Genomic DNA, 13,813 nt, shown 5'->3' on the forward strand with positions numbered 1-13,813 from the left:
GTATGAACGTGACTCGCCTAAGGTGAATGTTTTCTGTGCCATTTCAGCCAATAAAGTTTTTGGTCCCTTTTTCTTCGAAAGTGCTACTGTAACTGAACTACAGTATCTGGAGATGTTAGAGAATTGGCTGTTCCCTCAGCTCGAACAAGAAGCACAACAATTCATATTTCAGCAGAATGGAGCGTCAACTACCCGAGGCAATGGATCGGCCGCCAGGCAGCCCGTGACGGAGCACTTCATCACTGGCCTCCAAGAAGCCCTGATCTTACCCCCTGCGATTTTTTCTTATGGGGGGTATGTTAAGGATATGGTGTTTCGGCCACCTCTCCCAGCCACCATTGATGATTTGAAACGAGAAATAACAGCAGCTATCCAAACTGTTACGCCTGATATGCTACAGAGAGTGTGGAACGAGTTGGAGTATTGGGTTGATATTGCTCGAGTGTCTGGAGGGGGCCATATTGAACATCTCTGAACTTGTTTTTGATTGAAAAAAAACCTTTTTAAATACCCTTTGTAATGATGTATAACAGAACGTTATATTATGTTTTTTTCATGAAATACACATTTTTAAAGTTGTGGTATTCTTTTTGAATCACCCTGTATATCTGCATTTCCTATTCATCAATTTCAAACAAGCCTTTGACAGCATAAATCAGCAAGAACTGTACAGACTACTGAAAGAAGTTGGTATATGTGCTAAATTAATATGATTAATCAGAATGACGACAGAGATAAGAGCAAAAGTAAAGGTCCTTAGCAGAACAAGTGAAAGCTTTGACTTTAATAAAGGTGTGAAGCAAGGGGCTAGTCTCTCCACTGTCCTATTCAATATAGCCCTGCATAGTGTGGTAAATAAAATCAACAAAAGAGGCACCATATTTATGAGAACTAGCCAGGTATGTGCATACGCTGATGACATTGCTATAGTAGGAAGAAATACCAACACACTCCTAGAAACATACCAGGCAATGGAAACAGAAGCCTTAAAAATTCGCCTCATAGTAAATGAAAACAAAACAAAATATATGGTAATGTCACAATCTGAGGCCAGAAAAACCCCTAAAAACCTTAACATCAATAGGAAATGCTTCAATGGAGTGTCCTCTTTTAACTACTTGGGAACCCTAATAACAAATGATAACAGTATTGGAAAGGCTATAAGGGAAAGAATACAAGCTTACTTTGCAAATATGCAGCTTTTCAAAAATAGCCTTGTTACAAGAAAAACTAAACTGCTAATATATAATTCCCTAGTCCGCCCAGTTATCACATATGGCTCAGAGGTATGGACGTTGACAGAACATGATAAAAATGCACTAAGAAGCATTGAGTGGAAAATACTACGCAAAATCTATGGACCAATAAGGGAGGAAGAAGGCTGGAGAATACGCTACAATGCCGAATTACAAGAGTTAATACAAGGCAGGGACATAGTAAAATTTGTCAAATCACAGCGAATACGATGTCTAGGACACTTTGAGAGAATGGCAGAGGATAGAATTCCAAAGAAAATGATGAAAGGTATGATCCATTCAGTTAGGCGAAAAGGGAGACCTAGAAGAAGATGGATCGACAAGGCAATAATGGATATCACCAATATGGAAGTCCCGGGGTGGAAAAGAGCAGCAAATATCTGAGAAGCGTGGAGGAAGATTGTTGAAGAAGGCAAGGCTCAGCAAGGGCTGTAGTGCTACTGAAGAAGAAGAAGAACTTAAGACAGATCCTTACGGTATCCCATTATCCTGAACTAGGGAGGAACTATGGGAGGCCGCAACTTACACATGGAAGGAACAAAGCAACAGAAAATTTTGTATGAAAGTAGGGAGTGGACCCCAAAGACCTCAACCATGAAGTGTAGAGAGGATGCGATATCACCATGTTGTATCGTATGCCTTCCACATGTCAAAAGAGATGGCGACCAGAGGCTGACGGCAGGCAAAGGCCATACAGATGGTAAACTCCAGGCACACGAGATTATCGGAGGCAGCATGGCCCTTACGGAGCCCACCGAGACCGAGCCAGAAGGCCCCGAGACTCAAGTAGCCAACTCAACCTCCAGCTCACCATGCATTCGAGCAACTTGCAAAGAATGTTGGTGAGGCTAATGGGGCGGTAGTTGTCCACCTCCAGTACATTCTTGCCTGGTTTCAACATAGGGATTACGATGCTTTACCGCCACTGTAATGGAAACTCACCCTCAACCCAGATACAGTTGAAAAGGTCTAGGAGGCATCGCTGGCAGTCCACCGAGAGTGTTTGAGCATATGACAGTGGATGCGATCTGGCCCGGGAGCTGTATCGGGGCAAGCAGCTAGGGCACTTCGTAATTCCCACTCACTGAACTTAGCATTATACGATTCGGGGTGGCACGTATGAAATGAAAGGCTCTGACGTACCAACCGCTCTTTCAGGGAGCGGAAGGCCAGTGGGTAATTCGTGGAAGTGCAACTCTCAGCAAAATGCTCCACTAAGCGATTTGCAATTGTGATGGGGTCAGTTCAGACTACTCTATTCAGTGAAAGCACAGGTACGCTGATGATGGTCCGATAGCCATGGAGTTGCTCGCCTAATCTTGGCCCAAACCTGCGATGGAGAGGTACGGAGGCCAATGGTGGAGACATACCTTTCCCAGCAGTACTGCTTGCGTTGGCGAATGAGGCGGTGGGCTCACGCACAGAGCTGTTTAAAGGTGATGAGGTGTTCCAATGAGGGATGCACTTGTGATGCTGGAGTGCCCGCCTGCGATCTTTAATCATCTCATCCATCTCGGCGACCACCAAGGCACAGTCCTCCACCGAGGGGACCCAGAAGAACAGGGAATGGCAGATTCTGAGGCAGTAATGATGCCAGTGGTGACAGTCAACCACCACATCAATGGCGACATTGGAAAGAGGCTCAATAGTGGCAATGGAGGTGAAAAAAGCACAGTCAGCCTTATTCATAGCCCATCTGCAGGGGTGCCCAAAAGAGTGATGCTGTGGCAGTGACAGAAAGATCGGAAAAGTCTAGGGCTGCAGATCAAAAGGTCGTTGGCCAAGTACGTGCCATGTGCCACACTGAAATGTGTGAAGGCACCAATATTTAAAAGAGAAAGGTCGAGCTGTGCCAATACTTGCTCAACGATGCTGCCTCGGCCTGTTGCCACTGATCCACCTCACAGAAGGTTATGGCCATTGAAGTCGCCTAGTAACAAAGAAGGTGGTGGCAACTGGGCTATCAGTATAGCCAGGATATGCTGTGGGACATAGCCATCTGGTGAAAGAGAGAGACTGGAGACAGTAACAGCCTGAGGCATCCACACCCAAACAGTGACATCCTCTAAAGGTGTTTGTAGAGGGACAGCCTTGCTGTAAAGGGAGTGAAGGATGTAGATGCACACACCACCAGATACCCTCTCATAAGCTGCTCGGTTCTTATAATAACCTCAACAGCCACGGAGGACGGGGGTTCGCATTACCAGAAACCAAATTTCCTGAAGAGCAATGCAGAGGAAATGGTGAAAGCTGAGAAGTTGTCAGAGCTCAGCTAGATCGTGGAAGAAACCGCTGCAGTTCCACTGGAGGATGACATTGTCCACAGCCGAGAAAGGCGTGAAGGGACCGAGGAGGCAGATTACTCCGGTGGTTCACCTGCTGCCACCAATTGAGTACCTGTGCGAGTGACATCCATTGTGTCGGAGTCCAGTGAGCTCTAGGTCCTCAGCACTTGCCAGAATCTCTACCTTGGCCTCAGACACAGAGCTTGTAGGTTGCGGTTGGGTGGGGTAGGTGCCACCGCAAGTTCCTTCATCGTACAGGTCTTCTTCGTGGACTTGTCCCGCTGCACCTTGTGTTTCACTGGCTGGGAGGGATTCACTGATTCAGTGTCCAGGACAGAGGAGGATGACGAAGCCCTATGACCAGCTGCTTCTAGGTACTTATGCCACTGATAGGGCATCATCCTTTCCACTTGTGGTTTTGTGGGAAGGAAGGGACCCTAGGGACCCCTTGCGAGTGAGAGGAGCCGAAGAAGTTGGACAGTTCTCCGGCTTAGAAGCGGGGACGGACGTTCCTGATGAGTGGGGAGGGGGGGGGGTGCTCAAGAGGTGGGTGGTGCAGAAGCAACAGGGTGTTTTTTTTTGTTGGGGTTTAAGGGCACTCAACTACCGAGGTCATTAGCGCCCAGTCACAGTTGTTAGAGCACGTGGAATCTAGTAAAACTCAAGGGGAGGGGGGGACACCAGAAAGTCCTGACAAAGATGCAAAACGCAGAACACGAGCAGCTGCTCGAGCGTCATCAGCTAAAATATCTAGTAAAGTAGATGGCAGGGACAGGACAACACGAGATTGACTAAAGCGGGGACACGACAATAAAACATGGCGCACTGTTAATGCTTGACCACAAGGGCACTGCGGGGCTGGGACACCGGAGAGCAGGTAGCAGTGGCTAAACCGGCAATGCCCAATCCGCAACCTGGTCAGAAGGACCTCTTCTCGCCGAGATGGTCGGGAGGACGTTGTCCAAGCAGTTGGAGCAGTTTTACTGCCCGGAGCTTGTTTCCTTGGAGGAATGCCCAAGCATCCCACCACAACGACACAAGCCTCTTACAAACAACCCCACGAATGTCAGATGACAGGACACAATGGGAGGCTGGCCGAGGCAGGAGGACTGCAGCCTTGGCTGCAGCATCTGCAGCCTCATTCCCAGGCACTCCTACATGTCCGGGAACCCACAGAAAGCTGACAGGAGAACCATTCTCAGCGAAAGAATGGAGCGACTGCTGGATCCATTGCACCATGGGATTGACTGGATAGGGAGCTCCAAGGCTCTGAAGAGCACTGAGGGAATCAGAGCAGAGTACATACGATGAATGGCGGTGGCGGCAGGCATACTGAACGGCCTGATGGAGAGCAAAAAGCTCGGCCGTAAAGCTGGAACATTGGTCGAGGAGCCGGTATTTATAGGTAGCGGCCCCGACGACAACGGCACAGCCGACACCATCGTCAGTTTTGGAGCCATCGGTGTAAATAAAGGTGTGACCGGCAAGTCGAGCACGAAGTTCGACAAACTGTGAGCAATACACGGCAGCCGGAGTGCCCTCCTTCGGGAGTGAGCTGAGATCGAGATCAATATGAACCGGAGCTTGGAGCCAAGGTGGTGTCAGGCTCTCACCCTCTCTGAAGGTGGTAGGGAGGGCAAAATCCAATTGTCGAAGCAGGCGACGGAAGCGGACTCCAGGGGGACAGCAGGGCAGACACATACAACCCGTACTGTCGGTCGAGAGAATCGGCGAGGAAGGACTGGTAAGAGGGGTGGTTGGGCATTGACAACAGCTGGCAGGCATACTGACACAGCAGTACGTCGCGCCGGTAGGTCAATGGTAATTCAGCAGCTTCAGCATAAAGACTCTCGACGGGACTAGTGTAGAAGGCTCCGGTCGCAAGATCTAACCCCCGATGGTGGATGGAGTTGAGACTGCGTAAGAGGGATGGCCGAGTAGATGAAGCTCCCATAATGCAGCTTCGATCGGACTATGAACCGATACAAGCGAACCAGGACACTGCAATCCGCTCCCCAAGATGAACCACTAAGAACTCTGACGACATTAAGGGAACATGTATAACGGGCCACCAAATAAGAGACATGTGGAGACCTACAAAGTTTCCTGTCCAATGTGAGCCCTAGAAACTTTGTTGTTTCCACGAATGGGAGAACAACGGGACCGAGATGTAAGGATGGCGGAAGGAATGCTTTATATCGCCAAAAGTTGATACAAACCGTCTTCTCTTCAGAGAACCGGAAGCCATTTGCCACGCTCCATGAGTATAGGCTGTCTAGACAACGCTGAAGGCAGCGCTCCAGGAGGCATGTTCTCTGGGCACTGCAGTAGATCGCGAAGTCATCGACAAAGAGAGAGCCTGAGACATTACGTGGAATGCAATCCATAATTGGATTGATCGCGATGCCAAAAAGGGCTACGCTCAAGACGGAGCCCTGAGGCACTCCGTTCTCCTGGAGGAAGACGTCGGACAATACGGAACCCACACGTACCCTAAACTTTCGATCCGTTAAAAAGGAATCAATAAAAAGGGGCAGGCGACCGCGCAGGCCCCACCTGTGCATAGTGCGGAGGATACCTCCTCTCCAACAGGTATCATAAGCCTTCTCCAAATCGAAGAACACTGCTACCGTTTGGCGCCTTCGCAAAAAGTTGTTCATGATGAATGTCGATAAGGTCACAAGGTGGTCAACAGCGGAGCGGCGGCGACGAAAGCTGCATTGGACATTGGTAAGTAGCCGTCGAGATTCAAGAATCCAGACTAACCGAGCATTAACCATGCGCTCCATCACCTTACAGACACAGCTTGTAAGAGAAATGGGGCGGTAACTAGAAGGAAGGTGTCTATCCTTCCCGGGTTTGGGTATAGGAACAACGACGGCGTCACGCCAACGCATGGGGACCTGACCTTCGGTCCAGATGCGATTGTAGGTACGAAGAAGGAAGCTTTTGCCCGCCGGAGAAAGGTGTGCCAGCATCTGAACGTTAATGGCAGAGGACCGGGACAGTGCAAGCGCACGTTCGAGTTCCCGCATAGTAAAGGGGGCATTATAAGTTTCCAGATTCAGCGAGTGGAAGGAAGGTCACCGAGCCTCTTCTGCCTCTTTCCTGGGAAGGAAGGCAGGATGGTAATGGGCGGAGCTTGAAACCTCCGCGAAAAAGCGGCCAAAGGCGTTGGAGACAGCCACAGGATCAACAAGGACCTCATTACCTGAGGTCAGGCCAGGTACCGAGGAGTGGGCCTTAATGCCCGACAGCCGGCGCAGGCCACCCCAGATGACAGAAGAGGGAGTAAAACTGTTAAAGGAGCTGGTGAAAGAGGCCCAACAAGCTTTTTTGCTGTCTTTGATGACTCTACGGCATTGCGCTCCGATTCGTTTGCATCCACGAAAGGTGCGTAAAGCACGTCGTCGAGCACAGATAGCGTCTCTACAAGCCTCATTCCACCAGGGGACGGAAACGCGACGTGAAGAGGTAGTATGAGGAATGGAACGTTCAGCAGCATTGACGATAACAGCCGTGAGGTATTCGACCTGACTGTCACAACTGAGAAAATCGTGGTCCGGAAATGTCGCCAGGGAGGAGTAAAGTCCCCAGTCAGCTTTCGGAATGTTCCAGCTCGAAGGACGTGGGGATGGGGTGTGGTGCAGGAGACGAACGACACAGGGGAAGTGGTCGCTCAAATAGGTGTCAGAAAGGACATACCACTCGAACCAACGAGCAAGAGTGGTAGAACAGATTGAGAGGTCCAAGCGGGAGTAGGTATGAGTAGAGTCCGAGAGGAAAGTCGGGGCGCCAGTATTGAGGCAGACAAGATAGATGGTTGAAGACATCCGCCAAGAGTGAGCCTCTTTGACAGGATGCAGGAGAGCCCCAAAAGGGATGATGGGCATTGAAGTCGCCAAACAATAAAAACGGCGGAGGAAGCCGAACAATCAGGTGCATCATGTCAGCCCGACTAACTGCGGATGACGATGGAGTGTAGATGGTACAAACTGAAAAAGTAAAAGCAGAAAGAGTAATACGGACAGCTATTGCTTGGAGTGGGGTGGTCAATGGGATGGGATGGTAATACACATCGTCCCAAACGAGGAACATGACCCCACCATGAGCTGGGATACCGTCCACAGGGGTGAGGCCATACCACTCCGAGGTATAGTGGGTAAAGGCAATACGGTCAGTCGGGCCCAACTTTGTTTCCTGGAGACCAAGGACGAGCGGACAGTGCAGGCAGAGGAGCAGTTGTAATTCCTCCCGATTAGATCGAATACCTCTTATGTTCCAATGTAACAAGGCCATCGCTAGTCAAAAAAGAGGGGAAACGAGACGGGGGGAGAGCTGGTTACCTCGACGGCCGCGGAGGGCCAGGTTTCGAGGGAACAACGCTACAACTGGCGGGAGGCAGATCCTGTTCCATCGAGTCGTCGCCAGCTGCGGCCGCTGTCCCGGGTTGTGTAGGAGGGACAGCATCATTTGCCGACGAGAGGCCAGCTGAGCGCCTGGCAGCAGAGCGTCCCGGCGAAAGTGAGGACAGCCGGGAGCAGCGACTCACGGATGGAGAGTCAGACAAAACGCGCCGGGGTGGAGAGGGGGATAGAGACTTCATCTTGGAGGCCTTCTTGGAAGTCCGAGGAGGCACAGGGATGGTGGGCTGGGCCCGAAGGAGGTCCTCACGCGCGGGGTCCGTTTTGGAACGCCGGACCTCGGAAGCTGGGGTCCGGAACGTTTCCCCGATGGACGTCTGAGAAGAGGATCGCTTTTCAGGCGGCGGCGGGGGGGGAGGAGGGGGAGGAGGAGGAGGAGGAGGAGGAGGAGGAGGAGGAGGAGGAGGAGGAAGGGTGGCCCCTGGGGCAGAGCGGGCGGGGGCCGCGGGGGAAGAGGATTTGGAAGGGAGGGATTTGGGAGGCGGAGGCATAGACCCCGGATGGGGAGAGGAGGTGGAGGGGGGACAGGATAGGGGTGAGGGTACTGTGGAAGGTGTGGACACGACTGAGGCAAACGAAGTGGTCAACGTCACGGGATGGAGGCGGTCATACTTCTTCCTGGCCTCAGAATAAGAGAGACGATCCAAAGTTTTGAGTTCTTGAATTTTCTTCTCCTTCTGATACGCAGGGCAGTCTAAGGATCTAGGCGAGTGGATGCCAGGACAATTAACGCACCGAGGTGGTGGGGTGCCTGTATGTTCCTCACGAAGAGGACGTCTACAATCGCCACAAAGGGGCTCAGCCTCACACCGTGACGACATGTGCCCAAAGCGCAAACACCGAAAACAGTGCATAGGAGGCGGGACGTAAGGTCGCACGTCGCACCGGTAGCACATCACCTTTACCTTCTCCAGGAGAACGTCCCCCTCTAAGGCAAGGATAAAGGCCCCGGTGTCGATGTGACTGTCTTTGGGGCCGCGCTGGACTCGCCGGACGAAATGCACGCCTCGGCACTTCAGGTTGGCCCTGAGCTCATCAGATTGCAGCAGGAGGTCCCGATGAAAAATAACCCCCTGCGTCCTATTCAGTGCCAGATGCGGGACAATGGACACTGGGATGTCCCCTAGTCGGTTGCACGCCTGGAGTGCTGCCGACAGTGTGGTGGAGGTAGTCTTTATAAAAACGGACCCCGAACGCATTTTACTGAGAGCCTCGATTTCCCCGAAGATGTCCTCGATGTGCTGAACAAAGAACATGGGCTTGGAGATGGCGAACGTCCCTGCATCGGTTCGAGAACAGACCAAATAGCGGGGGAAGTACTTCGCCCCAAGCCGGCGGGCCTGTCCTTCCTCCCAGGGAGTGGCCAAGGGGGAAAGGGCAGGAGAACCAGAACCAGAGACAGTACCTTTCTTTTTAAAAGATTCGGCCGCAGAGCGACCTGATACATGTTGACGTTTCATCTGCGAAACGTCCGCCCCGATACCACCCACTCCGACCACGGGCTCTCCCCACGGGCGCCACCCAGCCTCAGCAAGGGCCACCTGGCAGGATGACCGTTGCCGGGAGTCCTGATGCCCCAAGGACACGGGCATCTACTCCTTTGCCAACGTGGGGAGGGTGCAGCTCAGGTATCTGCAGTACGATCCCTGTGGTGTCAGGGGGCTACAACCTAGAGAGTACATGCCGACCCCACCACAATGGGCTGGCTACCGTGCTGGATTTCCGGTGCCATAGGAAGTCCATCATGATCGTAGGTGCAGATGGGGATGCACTATGGGCCTAACTTCTACAACCCATCAGGCGTTTAGGCCCAATTTGAGGAATAGTGGGTATGGTTACAACGCCGTTACAATGCTGAGTGCCAAGGTCTTAGTGCACTGAGGACCAGTGGTACACCACGTAAGGTGTCCTTCCCCAAAAGGCTTGTACTTCTGTAGAATTTTGAAAAATGGAGGTCAAATCCCAAGGGGGACCATCACATGGAAGGCCGAAACGGTTGAAACTCCTTTTAGTCGCCTCGTACAACAGGCAGGAATACCTCGGGCCTATTCTTACCCCGGACCCGCAGGGGGAGCACAGGGTGGGTAGTGCCCCCTGGACAAGGGGGCATGTGGAGTTGTATGGCTTGGTGAGCCAAATGGAATTCACTGAACTGATGGGGCTATCACAGTTGTCGCAGCGGCAGCATATGAAGAAGTCATTTGCAGAAGATGGAATCGTTCATATTTCCTCTTAGCCTCAATATTGGTCAGTCAGTCCAAGGTCTTATATTCCATGATTTTCCGCTCTTTCTGTAAGATCCTGCAGTCTGGTGAGCACGGTGAATGATGCTCTCCGCAGTTGACACAGATGGGGGGTGGGCACATGGAGTATAGGGATGTGATGGGAGTCTGGAATCTCAGAAGACTTGGCTGAACTTCCAGCACTTAACAGTCAGCATCGGGGGAGGGTTAAAGGGCTTGACATCACAGCGGTAGACTATCACCTTGACCTTCTCCGGTAATGTATCACCCTCGAAGGCCAAGACGAAGGCATCTGTAGCAATCAGATTATCCTTTCAATCCAGATCAATGCGCTGGACGAAATGAACACCTTGTCGCTCTAAATTGGCGCACAGCTCGTCATCAGACTGCAAAAGGAGGTCCCTATGGAAAATAATACCCTGGACCATATTTGAACTCTTATGAGGTGTGATGGTAACTGAAACACCCCCTAACTTGTCACAAACAAGTAATCTTCGTGACTGGGCAGATGATGTCGTTTTTATCAATACTGACTCAGAGCACATTTTGGACAAGCCTTCCACCTCCCCAAACTTGTCCTCTAAATGCTCTACGAATAGTTGAGGCTTCGTTGACATGAAAGTCTCCCCATTAGCTCTTGTACAAACTAGGAACCGGGGCAAATAAGTGTCACGGCCATCCTTGGCTTACGCTCCTCCCACGGTGTGGCCAGGGATGGTAACGATTTGGGATCGCATTTCTGAGCATTTAAATGAGCCCAAGCACGCTTAAAGACTGCTGGCAGCTGGCCACCTGCATGAGATGATGTACCACACTTCATTGCGGGTTATCCGTCCTGATGCCACAGACTCTGACCAAGAGCCCTCCCCACAGGCGCCACCAATTCTCCGCAAGGGCCACCTGGCAGGATGGCTATTGCTGGGAGTCCCAATGTACCAGGGAGATAGGAATCTACTCCTTGGCATATGGGAGAGTTAACGGCACAGGCATCAACAGAGTGATCCCTGTGTTGTCAGGGGGCTACAACGAACAGGGGACATGGCGGCCCCATCAAAACGGATTGGCTAACATGCTGGATAGCAGGTGCAAGGAAGGCCATGGTCATTGTCTCCGCAAAAAGCAAGACTGCACAGTGCATGGTGGAAATCAGCCAGGAATGTATCGTCACCCAAGAGATGGAGAACAAGCGGGACGGCAAAGTGACTACGAGAAAGCTGGCTACAGGTCTCAAACCACAATGGACAAAATGCACCATATAAGGCGCCCTTCCCCAATTGGCTCGCTCTTTGAAAGAATTTGGAAATATGGAGGTCAAACCTGAGAGGGGACCATCACATATAGGCCACAACGTTTGAGACTCCTTTTAGTCGTCTCTTACAACAGGCAGTAATACCGCGGGCCTATTCTAACCCTCAGACCTGCAGGGGGTTTTGTCAGTCGATCTGTAGGCTGTGCCATGCGTTATTTGGACAGTTAACGACTTGATTTCGTGTTGCCCATCAGTGTACTGCATTATTTAGGAAGAGTTTTCATGTCTGTGCTGAAATTATTTCGGTAAATTAGGAGTTGTTTGCGTGTCTGGTTAGCATTATTTAGAATTAGTTTACAGGTCTGCAGACTGTATTGTGACCCGAAACACATCAAGGCGAGTGTTTTGTGTCATTGTGATAAATATATTCCATCCCTAAGGAAAATGTTCCGAAATAAAGTACACTCCTTTCTCTCTCCCCATCAGCCCTGTGCAGGATGAATCGTTTTCCCACCAATCCCTAGGTAAAGGTGGCTCAAATGGCTCTGAGCACTGTGGGGCTTAACGTCTGAGGTCATGAGTCCTGTAGAACTTGGAACTACTTAAACCTAACTAACCTAAAGACACCACACATCCTTGCTCGAGGTAAGATTCAAACTTGCGACCGTAGCGGTAATGCGGTTCCAGACTGAAGCGCCTAGAACACCTCGGCCACATCGGCCAGCAAAGAGGAGGCAGTCGGGCAACTAGGCACCAAAATTCAAACTTCCTGCCAAAAGCAGCCATCTTGAATGACGTTATGGACGCCATCTTGGATGACATCATGTGCTGTGGCCAATTCTACAAACAGCCACTTGGATGAAGTTATCGCCACCATATTCGACACATCTGGTAACTATGTAATGTGGAGCGGCACCCCCCCCCCCCCTTGTCACCCTACTACCAGCATTTGCAATAAACACACAGACCTTTTCATCTGCAGAAGATTCTGGGAGTATTTGTCTAATACCCTCATTCACAAGTCTGGCAATCGCAGAATGATTTACTTTTTCAAGTTCTTCGCAGGCCACTAAATAGGAAGGAGGAGGCTCGTGGTCATTACTCCTGTATTCCTGCGATATGAAGACTTATCGACATGCTGGTGTATTTGAAAGTTTTTTATTTTAATTTTATTTTTTTTCCTCTTCTCTCTCTCTTCCCACGAAACGTTTTTCTACCAAACTCGACAATACAACACAATTGCGTCATGTGTAAATGTTCGAGGATAGTCAGCTATCCACGGTACGATTTTATTGTTTTCGGGCAGCATGGCGTACAATATGTTACACACTACACGTCGTAAAAACGATCAGCTGTGTACAAGTAAATAGAAAGCTAAACTGAAACAATGGACATGCGACTAAAAGCTTGTGTAGTTTAATTTAATTGTTGCCGATGCATACGGCATGACAGTGAAGGGGATTAACCAGGGGCGTGGGCGCAGGAGCATTGACAGTCTGCCTGTTCCTCTTCTGTAATGAGTTCGCTAGACAGTGGCCTCTCGATTAGCGATTGCACGCAGTTCTAGATCGAGCTGGAGAGCTCCCATCTAAATTTACAAAATATTGTTAACATACAGCGAAAATATGCATCGTCACTAGTTTTTAGTTAAAATCTGCAATAACTGGTGAAAAAGAGCCAAATATTTAATTGCATATGCAACATGCAAATGCAATTGCGGTATCTAAATTATAACCAAACGGAATAAAGTGAACAGAACATATTATGAGCACATGTACATATAATAAATGTAGATAAACATGGATGTAAGGTAGACGGACAGAAACGTTCATCATATTCCAGCCTTGCTTAGACTCAGTATTTTGGGACGGGCCACTCATGTGTGCTCACATCCTCCGAAAAATTGACATGTCCATTCTCACTCTCCCACCTTGGCTATAAGGAGGGGTTCCCACCAGTGGGACCGACTTTTTGAAACAATCCATGCAGTGAAGTAGGTTCAGGTCCAAGGAAATCACACCCTGCAACCATTCACCCTGGTGGGAGTAATGGACGAAAAAAGTTTCACAATTTCGCGGCATCATCTATACCTTTTAAAAATTAAAGCACGTGACAGTGGTTGCATAGTGTTACGGTGACGGTATCGACCCCACATGCAGCATGTTGTTGGTTCCAATCCCGGCAGATGTACTTATTTTTCTATTTTAAATCTTCATCGAAATGACTTATTTTTATTCAGTTAATTGGTGTAAATGTAATTTTTCTGTACATTGGTCACATCATTTTAATCAACGTTTTAATTTCATTTGCTCTTACTTTTTCTTCCTTTCGTTTTTTGCACTTTGAATCTTCGTGC

Source organism: Schistocerca nitens, chromosome 3 (assembly GCF_023898315.1).
Source record: "Schistocerca nitens isolate TAMUIC-IGC-003100 chromosome 3, iqSchNite1.1, whole genome shotgun sequence".
Classification (NCBI taxonomy): Eukaryota; Metazoa; Arthropoda; class Insecta; order Orthoptera; family Acrididae; genus Schistocerca; species Schistocerca nitens.